Source organism: Monodelphis domestica, chromosome 3, assembly GCF_027887165.1.
Source record: "Monodelphis domestica isolate mMonDom1 chromosome 3, mMonDom1.pri, whole genome shotgun sequence".
NCBI lineage: Eukaryota > Metazoa > Chordata > Mammalia > Didelphimorphia > Didelphidae > Monodelphis > Monodelphis domestica.
Genome location: NC_077229.1, coordinates 284018548 through 284044390, shown reverse-complemented (window position 1 = coordinate 284044390; position 25843 = coordinate 284018548).

The following is a 25843-nucleotide window of genomic DNA, read 5'->3' as shown; positions in this document are numbered from 1 at the left end:
ACTTGTAAGCCTTTATTCTTCTCTCATTTTTATTCTTGGCTTCCAGACTCCAAAATTATACCCAATCCACTGGTATTTTCATCCTTCCTTCTTTCCCCCACTATCCTCCTGCTTTTTAGCTCTTGAGGGCATTACATTTTCTTTTTTCATGTATATTTCTGTTGCTTACTATACTGTCTGGAACAGAGTAAAAACTGAAAAAGTTAATTCCTTTCTTCCTCATTTCCTTCTCCTAGATATGCATGCCAATGAACTAATTTGAAAGACTTCCATTTAGCTGTAGACTATAGCTTAGTCAAATCCTCCCAAAATCAAGAGTGCTCCATAATTTTGGCAACAGTAAAGAAGTATAATTTTGTTATACTTTATTCAGGCCATAACTTTTTGATACAAATCTTCCAAGGTTAGCATTTGACTTGAAATCAATGCTCCATAATTGAGTTAATAAAATACAGTATATGGTTTTTATATGTATATATATATATAGTATGCATATTATATTTAAATAACTTTTTAATAATCAAAAACAAACAGGCAATGTATCAGACTCTTTTCTTCAAATAGGTAAGTCAGTAAATATTGATAGTCTTAATTTAGAATATTACACACTGGTAGATTTGGTGGGAGTTGAGGGGGAGGCACATAATAGGATATTTGTTTAGAAAAAAATGTATAAGAAAAGTATTATAAGAATCCCTATCCCTCTTCCCCACTAACCCACCCCAAGAGAAATGGATGGTGGCCAAAAACTTAAGGTAAATGATTCCTTATGAGTTTTTCAATTAGAATCAAGCATAGTGTTAAAAGTCTGGGCCTAAACTTCCTAACTATGTAACCCTGGGCAATTCACTGAAACTGTATGACTGGTTCTTCCAGGATAAAAATGAAGTAGATGAAATTAATTTTGAAATCCTTCCAACTGCCTATCTTTCATCCTGTATTCTTATGAGTTAACAGAGAAAAAAAAAACTAGTATAACAACAGAGGAAATAATATTATATTTCAAAGTAAGATTCTTTTAGTTTTAATTTGCCCTTCAAAGTATAATTTCTTTGAATATTAACTAGTAATTGGAAACTAAAGGACTGAAAGTTCTAGCTAAAAACCAGCTAAATTATGAAGGGCAATGTGAGCATAAAAATAGTAAAGTTCAAAAAATAAGAACAAGAATAATAAAATGTATTCTTAAAAGTCGTAACAAGCAAAAACAGGGAAACATTTTAGGAGATAAGTTTAATGACCATTTTAAAACCTAAAACTATGTTAATATATGTTTAAATGTATCTCCATGTGTATGTATACATACAATATGTGTGTATATGTTGTTTTTTCCATGTTTTCTATTAGTTCCCCCCCCCATTAAAGTCATTGAATTTTTTGCTGAAAAGTTCAAGGAATTTGATGTGTTGATTTTTGCTTTGGGGAATAGCATGTGAGGGCAGGTACTTTGCTGTCTAGAATACTGAAAGGCAAGATTCTCTATACAACAATGTTGCCAAATGAGCTTTGTCACTGATCTCTACCTTTTGTTATCACCAGACACTTGAGTCTCAAGTAAAAAGGAGATGTACACCAATTGAGGTAAAAATTACATAGATGACACTAATTAAGACAAAGCATTGTCTGTCTAATAATCAATGAATTCTCATTCTCCTTGAGAAATTTGAACCTTGTGAATTTAGTAGAAGATTATAAAATGTAGGCATGTTTAATTAAATGTGGTCTTAACAGAGAAGTTAAAGGATGGATGGTCTTGTTAATTCAGCCCAAATGTACTCTAAAGTAGATCTCCATCTCCTCCTAACCCCCCATTACAAGTTTCTCACAGGTTCCTTATATCAAAGAAATCAAAGGTTTAGTTCTTATCACTATTGTATTAATTCTCCAAGCATATACATTATTAAAAAATACAAAAAGGTACAATTTTAAATGGATGGCTAAAAGAGAAATGTTTTTTTTCTAATTTAAATAATAGCTGATGTCAATATAATTTAATGTTTTTGAAATCCTTAAAATACATGGTTTTTTATCCTTTTTTTAAACCCAATAAGTTAAATGCTACAAATGTTCCCAACTAACAGATAAGAAAACTGACACAGAGAAGTTAATGACTTTCTCTGTGTCACAATATTAGTAATTATCTGAGGAAAGATTTGAATATATTTTTTCTTGATTTAGAGACTATCAGATAAAAAGAAAACTTTTTAATATGCACTAAAACATAATTAAATAATCACATAAATGCATGAACATACATACACATATTAGAGGGACTATGATTTAATATTCATCATTATTATTAAACATTTGATTAATATGTTTCATTTTTACCTCATGTGTATAGATTACTCTCACTTTGTAAGCTATCTTGTAACAAAGGAAAACAAGTAAAACTATCAAAATAATCACTACACCAGAAAGTACATGGAACATTCCACATCTACAAACTGTTCCCTCTTCTTCATGAAGCAAAAAAAAAAATCTATTTTCTTCCTTTGCCACACTGGACCTTATTGGAAAAAAATGTAAAAAAATTCTTCTAATAAATGTGTTGTGAGCAAAACATTCTTCTTTAAAAACTATATGCAAGTATAAAGATATATAGATATAGATAGAATGATAGATGTAGATATGCATACATACATTCATTCATTCAAATATAGATACATAGATGTAAAGATACATAACTAAACATAGTTAAATGTTGATCTAGATATCGCATTCTGCACCCTAAATCTGTCATTTCTTTTTAATGGAGAGCATGTTTCCTCATCATTTCTGTGCAATCATTAATGGCTGTTTTATTTAATCTAGTCCTTAGAGATTTCAAAGATGTTTCCTTTAACAATGTTATTTTCCCACAAATTTTTCACTTGGTTGCTCTCAGGTCAAATTTTATCAGTTCATAAGAATACTCAAAAAATTTGATTTTTATAATATTGATGTTATCAGTTATTAAATCAGTTCTACTTGCTTGACTTTTATCAGTTCTTATAAATTATTCCATATCTTTTTGAAATAATGGATTTTCTTATTTCTTATAGCAAATAGTACTGTATAACATTCTTAAATCACACTTTCCCTGTCATTTCTCAATTATTTGGCTCCCTCTTATTTTTAGCACTACAGAAAAAATGATATATATGTGCCTATATATCATATGTGATATATAATTGATATATATGTATATAGAGTTAATATATAAATGCAATATTTAAATTGTATTCATATATATATATATGTAATTCTATACATAACAATTTTAAACAATATATAAACTTTCTTTTTCCTTTTTCTTTTTTCTATTTTTGGTAGAGATCTAACATTGATATATCTAAGTCAAATAACATAACTTTTTATATGTAATTCCATATTAACTTCCTGAATTAATGTATCCATATTTGAAGAAATACCAAGCATACATACAACACTCGGCCTCTTATCCTGCAGTCTCTTAAATATTCATCATGGTTTTTTGGGAAGAGGCATCTTTGTTCCCCTGCTGGGTATGATGTGGCATCTAAGACCTTTTAAAATTTGTATCTGAATAATAATTCCTTGGAGCATTTATTTTTAAATGTCTATAGATAACATTATTATTTCTTAATCAATTTCTGTTTCTTTTCTTAGATTATTTTTCATTTGGACAACAATACTTTTATAAATTTGTTAATATCAATATATATTCTGCATTATTATTATTTTGGTTTGAACTCACTAATATAGTACACTGGTTGTGTTGTCCATCTATTCCTATAATCTTTGTCAATTGTCCATGACTATTTCAAATAATGGACTACCTCAAATGTACCTAACATTCCTAAGATTTTCTGAATTCCTTCTATTGAAGATTTGTGTATTTTTACACTACATTCTTAATAATGGGTTTGGCTCTTTGTGGCATTGGACTTTGGTTCAGAAGGTCTTTGTGCAAATTCCAGATCTAGTTTCTACAAACTTTATAATCCTTAATAAATTTTATTTTTCATTATTAGACTTTGTATTTATAATCTGTAAAATGGGAAGATAAAGCTCAGTTATTGCAAGTAGAGTGCTTTGTAAAACATAAAGCGTTATACATGTTATATTATTTTCAAGTTTTAGCTAAAACTAAAACACTTTTTGTCTTCTGATTGTTTTTCTGTACATGCTCTTTTCTTACCATAGTAAATAAAGGTCAGTGTTTTTTTTAATATTTCTAATAGGGCTTAATTTGAAACTGTCTGGTAGATAATCTTCAATCATTTTCCATGCATGCTTTTTTTAATTCAAGGTTTGTTTTTTAAAGATATATACTTTTCATAACTACTACATTTTTTTTCTTAGATAGAACAAGACACAATCATCTGTGAAAAACAAATGGGTGAAATGTTTGCTATCAATCATTTTCTTGTTTTTCTACTAAAGCACCAGAACAATGCCTCCAAGCAAGACATTCATATTTGGGGAGGAAGTCTGTATCCCTTGTTGAACTCCTTTGCAGATTGTGAATTCAGTATATATACTTGTACTCACAACCAATAGGAACATGTTATAATCTATCTCTATCTAGGTGTTTGTATATATATATATATATATATATATATATATATATATATATATATATATATAATGTGAAATGATGATTTCCAATTTTATATATCAAATCAAGCAACATTTTTCAATGAATCAGAGCTGGAAGGCACTGCATAGGTCAACAATTTTAGGAATATCTGAAGAGAAAACACCTATATATGATCCAAAGCAATTAATTATGATCTTTTTTTTAGGATGTCCCCTTTGAAAGAGAAGTACCAACAACTTCCCAGGCTGTCCATTTTCTCTCTCTCTGTCTCTCTCTGTCTCTCTCTCTCTCCACACACACACACACACACACACACACACACACACACACACACACACACACACATTATATATTTATGAATCAACATTTATTAAGCACATAATATGTACCAGACATGATGCTACTCACTGTGCATATAAAATAAGGTAAGAAAGTCCATGCTCTCAAGTAACTTGCAACTGAATATAGGAGATAATTTACAAACATATAAAAATAAGCACATATATGAAAAATTGGAAATAACTAAAAAAAAGAAAGTACTAGAGTTAAGAGGAACTAGGGAAGGCTTCCTTTTGAAGGTGAAATTTTAGTTGTAAATTAAAAGAAGCCAGCAGTTCAGAAGCTAGAGAAGGTAAGGGAAAGAGTTGGAGACAGGAGGGATATCTAGAGAAAATGCCTGGAGACAAGAAATAGAGTATCTTATTTGTGGAATAGTCAAGAGGCAGGTTTTATTGGTTTAAAGAATACATTTAAGTGATTAAGGTGGAAAAAAACTGGAAAGAGAAGGGGAGGGGCAAGATTATAAATGCCAGAGAATTTTGTATTTGATCCTGGAAGCAATAGGAAGATATGGGAATAATTGAATAGTGTTGAAAGGAAAACTGAATCAAGCTCTGGATTTTCTGCCACTGAGTTGGAGCAAACAGCAGCTGGAAGGTTAGAGTGAAATTGATGGACAGCAATGACAGTTTGGATGGGGAAAAGGCTACTTGGGGACTTTCTTTCCTGGCCCTTTTACTGGAAGGAGCCTCTCTCCCTGTCTCCGGATAGAAGTTCTTCTATTCCTGGATTTCCCCAACTGTATGCTCTACCTGGATTCCTGTGTTCATGTCTTGGAACAAAAGGATTTAGGGGGAGCAGTTTAAATTGTAAGGCCAGTCTCTAGGGGCATCAGCCAGAAGAGACCAACCAGCTCTGAATATCAGAACTTTTCTTCCTCCTGCTGTCTACTGCTAAAGACTTTGAATTTAAGAAAGCTAGCACAGATTAACTTAGAAAGGAATAAATGAAAACCTCCACCAGACTTTGAGGCCTGGTCTCAGCTCAACAGCTGAGAGAGACTCAACCCCAATCTAGGGAAATCCCGATTTCCCCTGCCCCGATAGCTCTGCAATCCATACTTATCATTAAAATTCATCTTGAGTTAAATAACCCAAAGTCAGATAAGACGACTATCATTTCAGGGGGACATAGAGGGAACTGGACCTAAGGACAGCCATTCAACCATAAAGGGTCCTTATGGGATCCATTCTGGGTGACCTTGTCCTGGGGGCGGCTTGTCCCTCAGGGCAGTCTGAGCTTACCTGCTCTGGGGTATTTTCAACATCAATCAATAGAGAAAATGTCCCCTCAGATTATCATAGGTGGCCCATTTCTTGTGAACCCCATCTTTTAAAGATAGCTTCTCAGCAGAGGTACTTCTCTCCTTTTACCTCACCAGCAGGCATATTCCATCTGTCCCTGCAACCCCTCCATTCCTTGTTACAAAACCTTCCTTATTATTTCTGGTACCTTTTCACTCCTCTACAATCCATTATAACTATTACAATAGGGAAGTGATATAATTGAGGCTGAACTTTAGGAAAATTATTTTAGAGACTGAATCAAGGATGGATAGGAGTGGAGAGAGACTTGATAAAGGTAGACCCCCCGGTGAAGTATTACAACAATTCATATGAATACAAAAGGAGTCACAGTGCCACAGGAAGCAAGATGTATGTATGAGAGGGGTTGTAAAGTTCAAATCACCAGGCATTGGAAACAGATTGGACATGGGAGAGTGAGAGATTGTGAGAAATCTAGGATGATTCCTAGATTGCAAGTCTAATGGTATAGGAAGATGGTATTACTCAGTAAAATTAGAGGGAATGTAGGAAATAAAGAATGTTTAGGGAAAAATAAAGCTTCTTTTTTAATATATTGCCTTTAAGATATCTATTGGACATCGTTGAGATTAGTTTGAGATACTGGAAAGTCAAGAAGAGATGTGAGATTAGATGATGGTAGAGTATTTGGGGCAGTATAGGTAGAATTGATAATCACAAGTATAGAGAGAATAATTAAATCTAAGAGAGAGAGAGAGAGAAATCACCAAGTTGTATATACAGAGAACAAGATATAGAACAAAACTCTAGGGTACACTTGCAGAAAGAGGATATGATCTGATCCATAAAAAGACACAAAGAAGTCAAATAGGTAGGAAGAAAACTAAGATTCATTTGACCCAAACCCTTAAAGAGAAGAGAATAATGAGGAGAGACTTATTGTCAGTGTCAAAGGCTGCAAGGATGCAAGGAAAAAGATAATTGAGAAAAGACCAGTTGTAATGTATCAGAAGAGTGACCATCTAGCTTCTGCTTAAACTTCCAATAAGAGGGAAATTATTAATTATTACAATTTTTGGTAGCTGTCATTTGAGATTTACCCTGATCTTGTAAAACTGGATATTTGAACCCCAGACTTGAACTCCCAGAAGACCTTGGCCACTTCCCAGAATGCTTTGTAACCTCATCTGAATTCCCACCTGGGCCAAGAACATAAATTGTATTTAGGCTGACTCTCCACCTACTTTGGCTCTCTCACTCCCTGTTTCCACTTCCAAGCACAGGGGTCTCTCAAGATGTAATGTAAGTGAAACTGAATGGGCCTTTCATCCCTCCTAGGCACATGCTTTCTTATTTTATATTTTCTTCATTTCTTAATCTTTAATAAACCTTATAAAAATATAATACCTTTAACAGAAAAAAAATAACTTTAAATGCTACAGTTTATGGTGACCACTAGATTGGATGAGAACTTCTCAAATTTTTTAGCATAGATAATTATTTCTAATCCACTTTTTTCTAAGATGCTTTTTTAGAAAAACCATCTTGATCAGCTCCTGCCAGTAGGCATCCATTTCGGAATTTCTTGATTCAATATCACTCACCTGGTCCCAGCCCTGCCCATCCTGGCTACTGTTGCCTGTAATCTGGACCTGTTTGATTCAGATTGCTCACCTGGTCCCAGCTCTGCCCACCCTGGCTGCCCGCTCCATCTTTGGCTCTCTCTCTTGCTAACCTGTCCCAGCTGATCCTCGCCCAGCAACCTTGGCCTCAGAGCAGATTGTTCATCACCCCAAGCCCAAAACTCCCTTCTACCAGCTGGTAAAAAATGGGGGTGTTTTTTTCCTTAGACTACAATTAGCCTCCATGTGGACTGGGGGCAGGGGATCACAGGGAGGGAAAAAGAAGGAAAGAAGGAAGAGACTTTTCCAAACAGGAACTTAAAGCATGGATACTTTAAAAAGATATCTTTTGACTGTATTGATTCTTTCATTTATTTCACCTGCATGCCAGGGGAAAAATTCAGCTCCCTACAACTCTTTAGCCAAATTTGAGATTCCTCACTATGGGGAAGCAGCTCAGTGGTTTAGTGAATTGAGAGCCAGGCCTAGAGATGGGAGGTCCTTGGTTTTAATCTGGCCTCAGACACTTCTGAGTTTCTGAGTAGCAGTGTGGTCCTGGACAGGTCATTCAACCCCCATTGTCTAACCATTACCAATTTTCTGTCTTCAGACAAAAGGCATCTAAATGGATAAAAACCCAAGGAATTTTAAAGGGACTGGAGGTTATATTTTTAAGCCTTTTCAGACTCCATGTTTTATAAAATCTCTATATTCTATTGCATTTTGCTGATTATTTTGTTTAAGGTTTAACTTTGTGATTTTAAGTTCATATATTACTGCATTCAATATTATTCTGTTATAATGGATCATTTTAATGTACTGGGTTTTAACTACTGTTATATTTTGTTGCTTTTCCCCTATAACCATACTAAACAAATATTATTGAGTAAGCCCATATAAAAAACAGCCTTTTCTATTTTTGACTTTGTACATTGTCACATAGAATATGGATGGACTTCATCAAACGCTATATACAACTTTAATAAGCCAAGAATTTGATTGTGATTTTAAGGGTTCTTTAGATATAATTTTTAGAATTTTTCTTAACAATCTCTGGTCATTTTGCCTGCCCCTACCACGAAGTAAGACCCATTTTAGTAACTGAAGTGAAATACAATTATAACACCCAACCTCCCACATTCATAAAAATGTGAATGGAAGCTGGGTAGTTAATCACAGGGCACGTACCCCTAGAAGCCTCCATAAGAAAAAAAGGGAGAGTCTCTCATTTATACTCTTCAGCTCATTTTACTTCCACCAGAACAATATTTAGAATTCTTGATTTTCGAAACCCAAAATGAGTTTTACTTTGTTTAAAAATATGTCTACCAAGGTTGAAAGATTTGCTATGTTTGTAAAAATTGTGACAAATATCCATCAGTTAATAGGCTTTTTAAAATGCCATATAGCAACTTATGTAAAAATGATAGTGGGTTTGTTTATTATTGTAATTAACTGGACTATTGAGAATTTTGGGGATATTGATAACTACATATTTGTACTACTGTTCTTTATAAACAAAACGTTATCTTGTTAAATTCATTTGCTTGAATTCACAGTGGATCATGGCCAGATATGAAGAGGAAATGTATCTCATTTTTGGTGCAAAAGCCTTGTATTCTATATTTTCTTAGCTGACACAGTGTGTCAATAATTATAAGCTATACTTTTGAATTCTTAAACCTCTTTTATTATATTTTTCTGGCATGTGAAAAATACTATTTCAGTTTTTTATTTTTTCTCTCCTTTTTTATATTTGAAGCACATGTCACCAGTATTGAAATTTTCTTTAACTTTTTCGATTTTGCACTAATATAAGTTTAAGATACATTTGCTAATGTTTTTCCCAAAAGCTTGAGACTATAAAAATGATGCCACTAATCATTTAAAAAATTATGGGACTCTGATAATGTCTGATTCCAGGACAAGATATACACAAAAGAGCCATTTCACAGGGCCAATGAAGCACAAAGATAAACCTGATTATTGCCACAAAGAGCACACAGGATGTATTAGTGTGAAGAATCAAGGTTGCGATGCTTAACATATGCTAAGACATAGGCCTTCCTTGTATCCACACTCACTCTGAAAATTCTTACAGACAAGTATCCCTATCTTGGCTCCTACTTGGCTTCTATAATCTATTCCCTTTTTTCTGTCTTTCATAGTGTAGCAAACTTTCTGTAGTCCTGGCTATTGACTGGGTAAATACATCATTGCTTAGATCATTTTAATTGGTCCCTGAGTCAAGGACCTGTTATAGATTTACTTTTCCCTTAGTTGGAATTTTTACACATAAGAATTTGATAGTCTATATTTTCATCCAGAAATTATATTTTTTATTTGGATTTTTCTGATGTCTTTTTAATATCTCTTGCCAATTGATTCTTATACCTCATAACTCAGCCTTGCATTCCTAAGTGATCCTGTTTTTTCAATCACCCTCTTGACGGAGAAATGTGAAAATATTATTATTTTAAATTGCAAAGTTTAAATTCCTTTTGAAAAGAATTTTAGGTTAAGAAACATTCTACCTATCTGAATCCAGAAACTGAACTGTTTGGAGAAGACACCATGAAGATGCCTCCAGACCACAAGCTGCACGAGAAGATCAAGAATGAACTTTGGGTGTGGTTGATTGAACATTTATTTGTATGTGTACTTTCATGCCTAAGGGGACTGCCCTCTAACTGGCTTTTGTCAATGCATCTAGCAATTATTGGTTTTGTTCTTTTTTCCTCTTATCCTCAAATTGTTGTAATATTTAAGTTGATTATGTTTTCATGATACTTTTTGGGAAAACTTTCCCCAATAATGATCAAAAGGGGAGATTGTAAAATTTGATATTTGAACCCTGGACTTCAATTCCCTGAAGTCCTTGGCCACTTCCCAGAATGCTTTGTAACTTCACCTGAATTCCCACCTGGGCCGAGAACATAAATTGTATTTAGGCTGACTCTCTGCCTACTTTGGCTCTCTTGCTCCCTGTTACCACTTCCAAGCACATGTGTCTATCAAAATGCAGTGTAAGTGAAACTGAATGGGCCTTTCATCCCTCCTAGGCACATGCTTTTTTATTTTGTATTTTCTTTATTTCATAATCTTTAATAAACCTCTTAAAATATAATACCTTTAGCAGAGAAACTAATTTTAAATGCTACAATCTTCAAGCTAGTTTCTCTCTGTGAAACTTCCATCCATCACTTTTTGTGATTGTCTTTAGGAAGATTGACCTTGTCATTCAGATAAAAATATGTGGTAATCTCAGTACTTCCTCAGTAGAAACTCACTAACCAAAATAACTTGTTTCCTTTTTTTCTAACAGTAGAAGACAACTGTTCTGAAAAAAATCTCATGTTCTTACAATAATTTGTTAGGGCACCAGCAGTTAATTTTCCTCAGAGGGTATTGCCCCATCCTTTATAGAAATTGCTTCAAATATAATATGTAGCATTGATAAATTATTAGTTCTCTTCCTTCTTTACATTATTCTCTTCTCCATCCTCCAGGCAAATGTTAGGATTACGTTCTATATCTTCCATTTCTTCTTCTTAGTTATTTTCCTTTTGAATTTTTTCTACTTTTTTTCAAGAAAAACTTCATTCTCCCTATTAACTTCTAGAGTAGATGATCCTCACTGAAATAATTTTCTCTTCCTGTGGCTGTACTAGTCTACATTATGACCACTTGGAGCATATATTTGACAGTGGCTGACTCATAAATATCTCTCCATCCTCACAAGTCCTTGGAAATTTCCCCTTGACCTCTTCTTGACATTACTTAAATGGTTATTTTAAATTCTTTGTCATTCATACTGCTAATTCTTGAGTCTGCCTATCACAACAAACTTCCTGATTGCCAATCTTGTTTGTGAGGCTTAGGGGAATAAGATTCTGTCCACTAGTATTTCCTGAGTCAAGTTTTTATAAACTGTTGGTGTGATTAAAAATAATTTTCCCTACTTTCTGAATATGGAAGTCCTTTTTTGCCTTTCATATGCAATATGAAATTTCATATTGCCATAGTCACAGAGAAAAACAGAAACTGTCTTCAACTGCTCTCTTGAGTGCCTTTAGAAGTCTAACTTGCAAGTATTTCTCAATATTCAATTTTTCATCTCCTTTTCCTGCTTTTCTAGTTGTAAACAAAATCTCCTTGCATCATACTTCTTTGGTGTCATGGTCTATCCAGCCTTTTGATGTGATTGCCTTCCTTTATTTCCTTATTAGTATTAGTTATTAGTTGCTTTATGTATCTTTTGATCATAAATAGTTATAAAATATTAACTTTGTACAGGTTCTTCCCATTGCCTTTAATGAATAGCTTCCTACAGAAGTTTTCAGAAAGCTGGGTTCTTTCAAATTATAACTTAAAAAAGTAATTCCTTTATTTCATCATTCCAGATCTGTCCAAATGCCATCACCTCTCTCTGTTACATGAAATATCTTTTTATTTATATTGAATGCCTCCTGTATTTACCTATCCATGAAAATATTTTATCTCCTCCATATTCTTTTTTCTCCAACCAATTAGAATGCAAATCTCTCTAAGTCAGTGATGGCAAATCTATGGCACAGGTGCCAAATATGACACACAGAGCACTCTCTGTGGGTAAGTAGTTGCTTCCTCACCACTTCAGAGTTAGTTACTAGAAATACAGAGGGACTCAGGCAGAACTCCTCCTCTCCACAGAGCCTGACAACATTTTTTCACATCCTCTGCTCCTCTGCCCAGCAGTCAATGTGTGCACATAATAGGTAAGGTGGACAGTTCACAGGTGGCAGACCTGGAGGGAAGCAGAGAATGTGGCTCACTCTCCAACCCCTCTCTATATTTCCCAAGGACATTCCTCTCTTCACCCACCCCTCAACCCAGCAGTGCAATGGGAGCTGTTTCTCCCTACCCTGTGTGGGGTGTGTAATTGGAAATCTGTTACCCTAAAAACTACATTTCCAGGGATCCTACTGACTTCCTGCCATTATGTTCTTCCTGTAGACAGGGGATAAATTCAGTGGGTGTTCTTGGTCTGGCCTCTTTCCTTTCTGTAGGCTACTGTGGTAAGCAGGGATTTTGAACAAGCTGATTAGCCATGGGTCTACGTATTTTTAAAATTTTGTTACTTTTTTATTCCTTTACTTTTAATGATCATTAATAAATCTCTTAAAATATAATATTTTTATTATCATACATTATTTTTTTTAATTTTACACGGGCAAGGAAGAGAAGTATGGGGCACAGCACTAGGTCTGGGGGAATCCGGGATGGGGCCTGATACTCCTCAAAAATTTCAACATTACTTCCCTAGGTGATCACTTTACATTTGTGTCTCCAACTTCTAGCACACTTCCAGGTATATAGCAGATGTTTAGTAAATGTATATTGTTTCCTAATTGATTGCTATTTTATATAAGTAATAAATAAATTTTATTTGAGGAGTATACAAATAGATTAAGTATTCTACAATTAAATATTTGAAATTTTCTAAAATAAAAGCTTTCTCATATGATGTTCATTAATGCTAACTTACCTTTAAGGTTGGAAAAGTACAATGGTTCTTTCTTTTGTTATCTTCATGATCTGTGAGTAATTATTATTCTCTTCACTGTCAAATAGTTGAATAATTTTAAGACAAAAAAAGAATTTACTCTAAACTGAAAGTACTAATATGCATTTGTATATTCACAAACATTTATTTAATCAAATAACCCACAAGAGTTGGTGGAGGTTGTAAATCCATGTAATGAAATACCACCATCAGTGTGTGATCAGAAAGAGTAGGTCAATGACCCATAACCCATAATGGGGCAGATTTTACCAGTTGTAGAGTAGATCTAACTTGACACTTTCTTGTTCTATTCTAACCCACCTGGGAGCTTCATCTTTCCAATGGGGCATAGATAAGAGTCTATTGGAAGAGATAAGGAAGTGAATGTAGCAGAACAGGGGAAGCAAATCTTAATCAGGCAGAAATCTTCAGAGAAACCCCTGGACTTCCTGGAGGGAGGCATTTACTCCTTTTATTCAACAATTTTGAAACTCTGAAAGAGAGATTTAGTTGCAGAACCCTACCTCACATAATATCTTATTTTTAATTCTTATAACACCTTTCTTTTATAAGAAAAATCAAGAACTTGAACATTTCTTTCTCTTTTTACAATTTTATTATATCTTTAAAAATCATTATATTCTCACTTTTTCTGAAAATATGAACAAACAGAAACTTCTTTTCTACGTGGCTATAGTTATGCAAATTAAGTGACTGAAAATTAGCATTCTAATTTTACATGTTCCTTTTATTATGAATTTATTATTATTATATAGTATTATATTAATTATTGGATTACTTATTAACTAAATTATATGCAAATTTTATTATATTGCATATTTATATATTTATTTTATTTTATGTTTATTATATTATACATAATTATATAAATAATAAATAAGTATTAATTAACACAACTCACAAAAACAATTAAATCAGAGAATTTTTATTTTGTGTCATTAATCTGTCATGTATGTCAGCATACATCTTGGCCATGAAATAGTTGATCAGATAGGTATTTCTTAATTAAGTACCAAGAAAATATCAGTATTTAGTCATCTTTTCAGCCAAAATTTATACTTAGTCAACTTTGTAGTAAAAAAATTTCAGAGGATTCAAATGATTCATCTAAACCTGTGTTGGTAAATCTAAAGCACATGTACTTGTGGGGGCCCTTCCCTTTCCCCTCTGTACTGTAGCTGAGAATATTTTTTTCACATTACCTGTCCCTCTGCCCAGTAATTTGGGTAAATACAAGCACTTCTTCCCTCCCCTCTCAAGGGTAAGGGGCAGCTCATATGTGGTATGAGGGTACCATTTGGGCACTTGATCTGTGAAAGGTTCACCATCACTGATCTAGAACAATCCTTCATTTTAGTGATGAGCAATCAAATGCTCATATTTAAAATTTTAAGAATTATCCAGGTTAAGAGAAGTGAGAGGTACAGATAGGGTCTCAATCTATACCTCATAAGACCATATAGTGCTCTTTCAACTACATTACTCAATTGTAAAACATTGATGCTCTTGCCCTTTATATAGGCCACACTCCTTTTTGGTCTACTTCCCCAATCCCTACTTTTATTAAAGAGCTAAGTCATCAGAATACTCTCCTCTCAGGGATGAAGAGATAACTCTGAGGGGCTCAGATTTATCATGTTGTTAGTTTTGAGTTTTCATTGGTAGGCTTCCCACTAATTATGAACAACTAGCCTCATTTAACTTTCATAAATGGGGTTTAAATAAGGTAGAATTGCAAGAACAATTGACACAAAATAAGCCTCTTCTACCCCAAATAGGAAATACTTTCCCTGTTGTAAATCTTGAAATTTCTCAGACTTGTGAATGTTAAAAATTTCCACATTGAGGAATCCTCCATTGGTACAAATTCCCTACTGGGAACATCCCCCATTTTGATGTGAAAACTTGCCAGGATCAGAAATGGGAGGACCTCTACTCCACCCGTACTTAATACTGCTTTAGGGGAGAAAACTCCTTGCTAGACAATCAAAGTACTTGGACCCATGCTTATGATGAGGCAGGGAGTTCTTTGAGCCATGCCTGTTTTTAGAATTGATACAATGGGATGCTAGGTACCTATAAAGGTCAGGCAGGTTTTCCCTTGATGGGATTAGTTGACTCAGCTGTGTTTTCTCTGGTTCAGACTTACTGAGGGGATTAGTCGACTTAGCTGGAATTCAGATGGGCTGTTTTTTTAGAAAACATCTACGGTGATTGGTAGATGGGAGAACTTAGGGGAGGTGACATAGGAAAAAAAAACCCTATATAAGAAAAGGAATCTCTTGAGCAAGAGTGGCTTGGAGATAGATTCCTTGGAGATAGATCCTCTTGGAGGAGGCCCTTTGAAGATCTCTTGAGAAGTCCCTTGGGAGGCTGACTCTGGCTAGAATTCCCTCTGGGGAGGCTCTGTTCCCCAGACACCCTTGCTTAAGATAAATCTTGTGGTGAGTGATGAAAAACTGACTGATTCTCTCTCTCTTAAGACTCAGTTCTAGACCATGTTGGCTTAAGGCCCTTCATACTTATACTTTTTTTTCCTCTTTCTCTCTCCTTCTTTGATTGCTCATTGTATTATTAATTAAAATCTCTATAAAACCCAGTTGACTTGGGTATATTCATAATTGGGAATATATTCCCTGGAGACCAACTTATATTTGATTTAAAACAAGACACTGTAGTGAAAAAATGTTCTGTGGTCACAGTTTACTCACCCACTCTTATATCTAGCATAATTTATATCTCCCACTATTTTAACTCACTACAGTTTACAACATCAACCATTTTAATTATTACAGTTTATGGCCTTCAAATACAGTTTATGGCTCCCACTCTTTTAACTGCCACAGTTTATGGCAGACAACTATTTTAAATCTTACACTGTACACAAGCAAGGTACTTGGGAAGAATGAGCTCATACTTAAACAATAATGTGTGAAGCATGTGTATAAAGAACACAAGACACAGGGATATCAAATCCTAATAAAGAAAGTCTTTTCTCCCCATGAGTAGTGCTAATGAAATTCTCTTTAGGTGTATCTCTCTGTTATCTTCTGATAATCAGTCCCTTTCTATAATTCATAGCCAGAATTCTCTTTACCACTAAGGAACAGGATATGACACTATCATTTGCTGCATTTGATATCAAGGTAAAGAGGCAGGAAGACGTAAGTTCAAAACTGGCCTAATATGCTGTTTGATCCTGGGAAAGTCACTTAATCTCTCTGATTCAATTTCCCCAACTATAAAATTAGGATTATAATAGCAGCTAATTTTCAGAATTCATTTGAGGAAAATATTATATAGTATATAGCTGTAAACCTTAAGCTTTCTTAGACTTATAAATGTTGGAAATTTCCCCATTGGGAAATTTCATACTTGAAAAATTTCCTACTCATAGTAAGAACTCTATTGGAATGTGAAAACCCTTGGCATGGGAGGGTCCTTCTCCTCCCTACCTAAGACTATTTTAGGACAGAAACCTTTTGATAAACAATGCAAAGGGCTTTGACCTATGCTTAAGCATAGAACAGGAAGTTCTTTGAGTCATGATTGATTTTAGAATTGATACAATAGAGATACTTGGAATGACAGAACCAGGTCTTGGAAAATACAATCTCCACCCTACTCAGTCTAACAGGATTTAGGAAGGGTTACAGCATAGATCAAGATTTAATTATTTGAGAATATGACCTACAACAGACATGTGCAAAGGAAACAGACCTCTGGGCAGTCCTGGGTTAAGCTAGAGCCACCATTGGCACAGGGGAGACATCGACAGTGATTGGTAGATGTGAGAACTGAGGGGAGGGGACTTAGATGGTGTCCTTAAAGATAGCGGGGTCTGAGGAGAAAGAGACAGGTTTTTGCTCTGAGCGAAGTGGCTCTGAAGGAGGACTGAGGAGGTTGCTCTGTTGGAGGACCAGGAGAGAAGGCTGGCTCTGAAAGAGGAGAATTCTCTGGAAACATTTCTTGAAAGGAGGCTCTCTTGAAGGTGGAGCCTGAGGTTGGCATGAGAAGCCTTACCTAGAGAGATCTTGGGTGAGTGATAAAACCAACTGACTGATTTATTCATTCTCATTCCTTTCTTACTTTCTCTCTTTTTCTATTGATTAATCAGTGTATTATAAATTAAATTTCTCTATAAAACCCAGTTGGTTTGGGCATATTCATAAATTGGGAATATATTCCCTGGCGACCATCTTATATTTATATAAAACCAAGACACAGTAGAAAACATATTTCAGCGGTCATAATTGTTATATATATTTCCCTTGCTCCCAAAACATTTTAATTATCACAAGTATATATAGTAGATAATATATAAATGTCCTTATACTGTGAAGCTGTTTTTTAGTTTTATATATTTATCTGTGTGTGTGTGTACATAGTTTGTATTTAGTGTAAAGTATTCTGTTACAGGTTTTTGCTTACAATATCTACTATTTAACTTTTCTTTCTGAAAATGTGGTAAATAAAATTTGAGAGGAGAAATGCTGGGAAATAAAAGTGGGGAAACTCTCATTCTAAACATTTCCATTTCAGGTACTGGGCTATAAATGGAATTCTTCTTTCTTGAAGTGTAAACTTTAGTACTGGGTTGGACACATGTGAATTGAGATCATTAATTAAATAAATAATTTTTCATATAATAACCATAAGTGATTCTTCTATCCAACCTCATTACATATTTTCTCAACTCATACATTCAGAGATACATTCCTAGCACAAAATTCATTGAGTTCAATTAAACTTATTTATATATAATTCACATAAACTGGTTATTGACTCCTTGGTATAATGTAAGAAATCACCTGTAACATGAGCATACCATGATTTTTAAGTTAGTTTAAAAAGTACATTTTCAAATACTTTAAATTTCCCTCAACATATGTGCTAGGGCAAATACAGGAAATAATTTAAAATGTACACAATAGTATCACACTTTTACGTTTTAACCAATAGATGTTTTAGGTATTGGATTTATTAAGGAAAATGTTATTTTTCTTTTGATCTGGGAGAAAAAATGAAAAAAAGTGAAAAATCATATATAAAGGCATGGAAATATCTTGTTAAATTTTTTTTCCTTTATTCTTTTGACAATTTATTAGAGAAGGAAAAGAACCATTGTAGAATGATAGAAATCATTGACCCGGGAGTCAAGAAGCACAAATTTTAATGCTGGGTTTTCCATGACCTCTTAAAAGGTCTTTATGGATAACTTTGGAAACTTGGACCACTTTTTTTCTCATTTGCAAAATGTGGTTGAACCAAAAGATCTCCAATATACCTTGCAAATATCAAGTTCTAGATATTCATATATGCTCCTCTTTTCATTTCACTAGAAAAGTCACATTTTGATAAGTCATTAGTATAAATTGGAGTCAAATGCAGATTAAACAAGTTATTAAGACTCAAAAGACTCATATAATTCTTGGATAATTGCCCTAAATTACCAGTAAACATAGTTGTTGCCATAAAATAATTTATTTCACCTCTTGGATATCTGTAGACTTTTCTCTTTACAGAATTATGTTTTTTTCAAATGTAGTCCCATTAGTTTTTACATGAGAGAACAATATCAGGAATTATAATTTCTTTGAAAAAGCCTGTAGAAACTGCTTTTTTAGGGGGGGGAACGGTTTGATTGATAAAGTACTAAATAGATTAACTTAGGAACAATTTCCATTTTAAAAATTAATTTGACTTAGCCTATCCATGAGCAATTAATTTTGTTTACTTTTTTTACAACACTTTAGATACAACTTTATTTGGATGAAAAATGCTTCATAGTTGTGATCATTTTGTTCCTGGGTTTGTCTTTTCAGGTAAACTCCCCAGTGTTAGACTATCTGCAGTTAATTTTAATGGGACTACTCTTTCTTCCTCTAGTTGTTGGATTTTATTAGCAGTGTGAAGAGTGAATCAAACTCTCTTTGTCTAATAACCAGCAACATTTAAATTAATCAATCAAAATTCAAGTACCTCTACTTAGTACCTTACCAGTCACTAAGTAGGAGAGTTCACAAGTCACTTGTTAGAGTGGATGGCAATTCCAGAGGCCACTGCCCCACCCCCGGGCAGTGCTAGGCAAATTGAAAGACTATGGTTGGTTCCAATTAAGTGAAAAATGGACAGGAAGTGGGGTGGAATAAGAACTAAAAAGTTCTGAACTTCCTGTCCACGGGACTTCTCCTTTGAACATCTTGGAGTTGGTCTTTGGAGATACACATCATGGTGAGTTGAACTGAAGGAGGAGACTGTCTCTGGATCCTACCTCAGCTTACTGGATGAGTACTTGGCCTCCCATTCCTGACCTTTAGAGAGATTGGTCCTGGAGATTCCTGCCTTGGTTTTGGAGAAAGCTGCATTGGTGGTAGCTCACTGAGGACACTGCTGGGACTTCTGGCTGAGGATTACCAGGAAAATCCACAAGGAGACAGAGTTTTGGGGAAGCCATCCTGGGACAGAATCTGGCTTCTCAGGAGAAGAATTGGTAGGCTTATTAGTATCCATCTCTTTATCTACATTTTCTCACTTTCACTTTTTCTACCTCTTTGTAAATAAAACTACTAAAAGTCATTTTCACCTCTTTGTAAATAAGCTGCTAAAATTCATTTTGAATTAAGCTGTAATATTTTTAAATCAGCAACAACAGTATTACTTTAGAACTTTCATATTAGCATAAAAACTTAAATTAACTTCTTATATTAATATAGAGAAATATTGATTATTGACATGAGTTTATTTTATGTCTGCAACTTGGCAAAAGCATACTATCATATTATTGGCAAAAAGTGATAGCTTTATTCCCTCATTGCCTATTCTAATTCCTTCATATCTTTTTTTTTATAGGCCACCTTTATAGTACAATATTGAATAATAATTCTGGTAATGGGCAACCTTGCTTCATCCCTGTTTATACCAGAATGGCTTTACCTCTATACCCACTGAAGAAAACTGTTGCTGATAGTTTTATATAGATACTAATATTTTGAGGAATGTCCCTTTTGTTCTAATACTCTCTAACTTTTTTTTCAGACTTTATTTTTGAAAATTTGATTTGGTCAATTTAGAACATTATTCCTTGGTTAAAAGAATCATATTCTTTCCCATTCTCTGCTCCCTCCACCCCTTACAATAGCCAACTCATAATTCCACTGGGTTATCTTGGCATTTCATCCTATACCTTTTGTCACTATTCCATCTAATTATAATTCTTCTAGCTACCTAGGTGACAACAATTTTTAAGAGCTACCAATATTCTCTGTTCTTGTAGGGATACATATCATTTTAACTTTTGAGGTTTATGTTTTGGTGTTTGTTTTTGTTTTTTCCCACTTTCTTAATTAGCTTTTGATTATTCTCTTAAGTTCTGTGTTTGGGTATCAAATTTTCTATTTAAGCCTGTTCTTTTTCTTTATGAATGCTTGAAAGTCTTCTATTTTATTAAATGACCATACTTTCTCCTGTAAACATATAGTCATTTTGCTGGGTAGCTGATTCTTGGTTGTAGACTTAATTCCCTTGTTTTCTGGAATATCATATTCCATGCCTTTTGGTCCTTCAGTGTAGATGCAGCCAGATCCTGTGTTAACCTCACTGTAGTTCCATGGTATCTGAATGACTTATTCTTAGTACCTTGTAATATGTTTCCCTTGATCTGGTGGATCTTGAATTTGGCTATAACATTCCTGGGTGTCATCAGTTGGAGATTAAATACAGGAGGCAATCTGTGGATTCTTTAACCTCTACTTTTCCCTCTTGGTATACAGTGTCAGGACAGTTTTCTTGGATAATTTCATGTAGAATGATCTCCAGCCTTTTTCTTTTGTAATGGTCTTCTGGTAGACCAGTGATTCTAAAGTTGTCTCTCCTGGATCTGTTTTCTAAATCTTCTTATTTGTGGATTATGTGTTTCATATTTTTCTCAATTTTTTCATTCATTTGTTTTTGTTTTATAATTTCTTGCTTCCTTGTTAAGTCCTTTGCTTCTTATTGTTGTATTCTAGTTTTTAAAGCCTGAATTTCACCCTGGCTTTTTGGTTATCCTTTTCCTTCTGGTCTTATTCTTTTGTGGTCATCTTTCATTTTCTTTGCCTCATCTTTCATCTCCTTTGCTTCATTTTCAAGCTGATTAATTTTGACTTTCAAGACACTATTTTCTCATTTTAGTACAAGTGCCTCTGTTTCCAGATGACTTATCTTTTTTTTCAAGTTATTTTCCCAGTTGTCTTCAGCCTCTCTTAATTGTGTTTTGAATTGTATTTTGAGTTCTTCCAAAGCCTGGGTCAAATTATCTGGAGTTTCTGTGTTTTTGCTTGGTATTCCTTGATCCTCCTCTGTTTCATTTGCTCTATTTTCATTGCCTGAATAAAACTGTTGATTATAATTTCTTTTTTCTTTTTCTGTTTGCTCATATTTGCCCTTTATTTTTCCCCCTGTAGTTGTCTGCTGTCATGCTCCTCTCATTATGAGCTGGATCTGTGGGTTTGGGTTTTTCTGACCTGAAGGGGCTTCTTCTCTGCTCTGCTGATTGGTCAGTTTGAGTCCTGATGCCATATCTTCCCTAGCTTGATCAGCAAGGCTCTCAGAGCAATCAATGGGGGAATGGGGGTTGGAGCTTGCGCTTCCCTGCCCTCTGAAGAATTGATAAGATTAAGCCAGGGTGGAGTTGATCTCACAGAGCTGAATGTGCCCTGAGGCCAAAATGTCAGGAAGGGGGGTGAAATATGGAGTGTGTAGGCTGAGATTGTGCTGCCTTCTTTGAGCTTCTTCTCCACCTGCCTCCCTGCCTCCTTAGTTCAAAGTCTTGAACCTGGCACTACAAGGTACTCCATCCAGATTAATGCCCTTGCCCACCCAGAGATTCCAGGTACTGCTGGAAGCTTAGTACTGTATGTGGGGAGTGGTCCTGGGCCCTTCCTTCTTCCTCCCCTTAAACCTGAGTGTTTTCCAATTCAGGCTTTTGGGGGTCATACCTTTTAAGTTGAGGCCAGCTTCTTTTCTCCTTTCTCAGCTATTCCTCTTTCTTATCTTTTGGTTATGCTTTGCTTTATCTTATATTTTATGTTATGCTTTCTTATCTCTTGGTTATGCTTTGCTTTCTTTTTAAAAATCATCCCACTTTATTTAACTTACTTCCTGCTCCTATTCATTTGCTATAATAGTGATAATATCCTTAAGAATCTTCTATACCTCAAATATCTTTAAGTATTTTAGGTTCTTCAATTATCTAAGATATCTTAAGCATCTTAGGTATTACCTCATATAGTCATTCAACCCTTTATATTCCATTGTTTCTATTGATTTCTAAGAACATTAACTACCTCAAGTATATCTTTTATTATGGATGTCATAGTTATCTTCATTATTTCCTTATGTAATAAGGAACCATTAACACCATTTTCTGTTTCCCTTGATACCTTAGGTATTTCTTATATCATAGATATCTTAAGTGTCCTAGATAACATTTTCTCACATATGAACTTAATCAAGTTCAAATCCATTGAATACCTTAAGCTTTTCTTTTTTCTTTTTAAAATTTTTATATTTATTGAGTTCAAATTAAATCATCATATTTTCTTTTCAGCTCTGGTAATTTTGTCAGGAATGTCTAGAACCTGTATTTTAGTAAATATGTATTTCTTCCACTCCAGTACTATGCTCACTTTCACTGGGTAAATAATTTTTATATGTACTCCTAGATCCTTTGCCTATCAGAATATCATATTCCATGCCTTTTGGTCCTTGAATATAGAAGCTACTATTTCCTGTATAATGATGAATCTGGCTTCATTGTTTTTGAATCACTTTTTTTCTTGATGCTTTCAGTATTTTCTCCTTGACATTAGAGTTCTAGAATTCAGTTTTAACAGTCCTAGGATTGATATATTTTGTATTTCTTTCAGGCAATGATCAGTAGATTCTTTCAATGTCCATTTCTCTATTGTTTTTGAGAACATTAGGGCAGTTCTCCCTCATAATTTCTTTCACTATTATCCAGGTTCTTTTTTTGATGATGACTTTCAGTGATTACTTGGATATATCACCTGGGCATATTTTTTCAGATCAGTATTTTTTTCCCAAAGAGCTGTTTCAGATTGTTTTCTATTTTTTTTATTCTTCTGAATTTATTTTATTGTTTTCTGCTGTCTTATGGAATTATTAGCTTTCATTTGCCCAATTCTAATTTATAGGGACACACTTTCTTCTTTCAGGCTTTGTACTTCCTTTTTAAAGAGCTTTGTATTTCCTTGTAAGGGACCAGCTTTTTTCCAATATATTTTTGTCCTAAGCTGTTAACTTTTTCAATCATCATATGTTCTAATTCTTCTCCTAATTCTCTTTAAATGTGTGTTTATACTCTTTTGAAGCTCTTCCAGGAGTTCATTTGGTGCCTGATTTTCTTTCACATTTGCCTTTGAGGCCTCACACATTTCTGTTATGGCATTGTTGTCCTCATCAGAACTTTCATTTTAATCTTCTCTTTTGACACACTAGTTTTCCAAGGCTAGATTTTTCCTTATCTTTTAATCATTTGGGGGGACATTTTTGTGATCTTGCCTAGATTTAAGTCTCAGCTCTTTTTCTGAGGTGGAATAATTATTACTCCTGGGTTCCCCTGGATGATAAATTGAGTGAATTTAGCTGGAACCAATTCCTCAGCTTCCAGTTCCCTCCAGGTGTTTTGATTTCCAGGGACGGTGCTTCTTTTGACAACTTCTTTAGGTGTGCTTTCTCTTCATCACTCCTCAATCTCTTCAGCATGTGTTTGCACTGGTCAGATCCTCAAGCTCCTCAATATACACTTGCCCCTGGTTACTCTTTACTGTTTCCACTATTCTTACTTGGTACTCTAGTAATACAGATTCTTCCTGCTTCCCCTTTATATTTTCTTTGACTGATACCCTGTTTCACTCTTCTTTGCTCTAAATTTTCTTTGAGGTTTTTTTTCTTTCATGGTTCTTTGGAGGTGAATTTGTACAAGCCTATGATGTTCCTTATTTTCTTTACCACCTTGGATACCAGAAGTAATCGTCTAATTTTCTCTTTTACCATAGGGCTTGTTCCTTTAAACTCCCTTAATCAAGATGGAAGAAACATCATCCCTTCCTCATTCATATCTTCTTGGAAATGAAATAATAATTTAATTGATTTATTTAGTATTCAATAATTTCTACTTTGTGAAGGGAAATGAGCAAGGCCATGAGAATACCCCTAAAAAGGCACCTGCTTCCAAGAAGCACTATTATATTCTATTGTCGAATATGATATCTATAGTGAAAAGTAAATACATTTTGTGAAAGTAAAAATCACTAATAGGTCATAATGGAGGTAGTGCCAGGTAACATGACAAAAAAGAAAAGACACCACAGAAAGTGGGGTGGAGAGTATGATATGTGCTTTAAATGAGAAGACAGTTTGGAAATGACTATAAACTTCAATATACTATTGGCTCTAGGCAAAATAAAGAAAAAAATCCCATCTATAAAAACACAGGAGATATTTTTAAGTATTTATTGGAGTGGTGAGTGGAGAGAAGAGATGAAGATGACCAAGAGGCTATAGGCAGCATGACTTTGGAATGGTGGCTATGCTGTAGTACCTGACCAATCATACCAAAAACTTATACATATTCTTTCCCTTATAAGAACTCTTGGCATATTTTAGGACCTAAAGATCCTATCTCCCTGATAAATTAGAGCCCAGAGCAAAGGAAGCCCCAGTAAGAAGGAGGTTCTCTCTTGAGGATGGAATAGAAAAAGGAATATCTCCTCCCCTGAATGTTTGGAGCCAACTCTAAAAATAAGTACTTGAAAAGAAGATAATTTATAAAGGGAAAACATTGAATACTTGATTATGACTGAGATAGTTTAACTATGCCACAGTTTTAGCCCCATGTTCTACTTTGAGCTGCTGTTTCTCATCAACACTCCCTTATGACACTATTAACTGTTTTGTGTCAATCTTTAGCTGAGACTCAATGATGCTTGTTCTCAGAATGACCACTATTTTGAGGATCTTTGTGAGCATCAAGTGAGCCCAAAAGGAAAGGACACAAGGAAGGCAGAATGCAGTCCCCAGGATTCAGAATGCTCCCTAATCTTTACTCTGACATTGTTCTCAAATGACTTAATGATGCTTCCCATAGGTAGCATCTTTGATAACATTGGAAGCTCTGTGCAATACTCAATTGCTATTATTTCCATATGTAAGGATCATACTTTTCCTCAGCATTTATAGCACTGGTGCTCTGCTACTTTTCTAATCCTTGCTGTTAGGACATCCTATTTTTGTTTAACAATTTTCAGATGAAGAAATTATTTATAAAACATCAATCTGCCATATTCTACCTCTACATGGAGGTATTAGACTCCTTCTTTTCAGTTGTCTTCATTAGTAAACTTCTCTATGAGTAGGGCCTGGATTTGAGGAATATCTTTTTATCATCTGTATTTTCAGCATCTGGTGTCTAATCTATACTTTT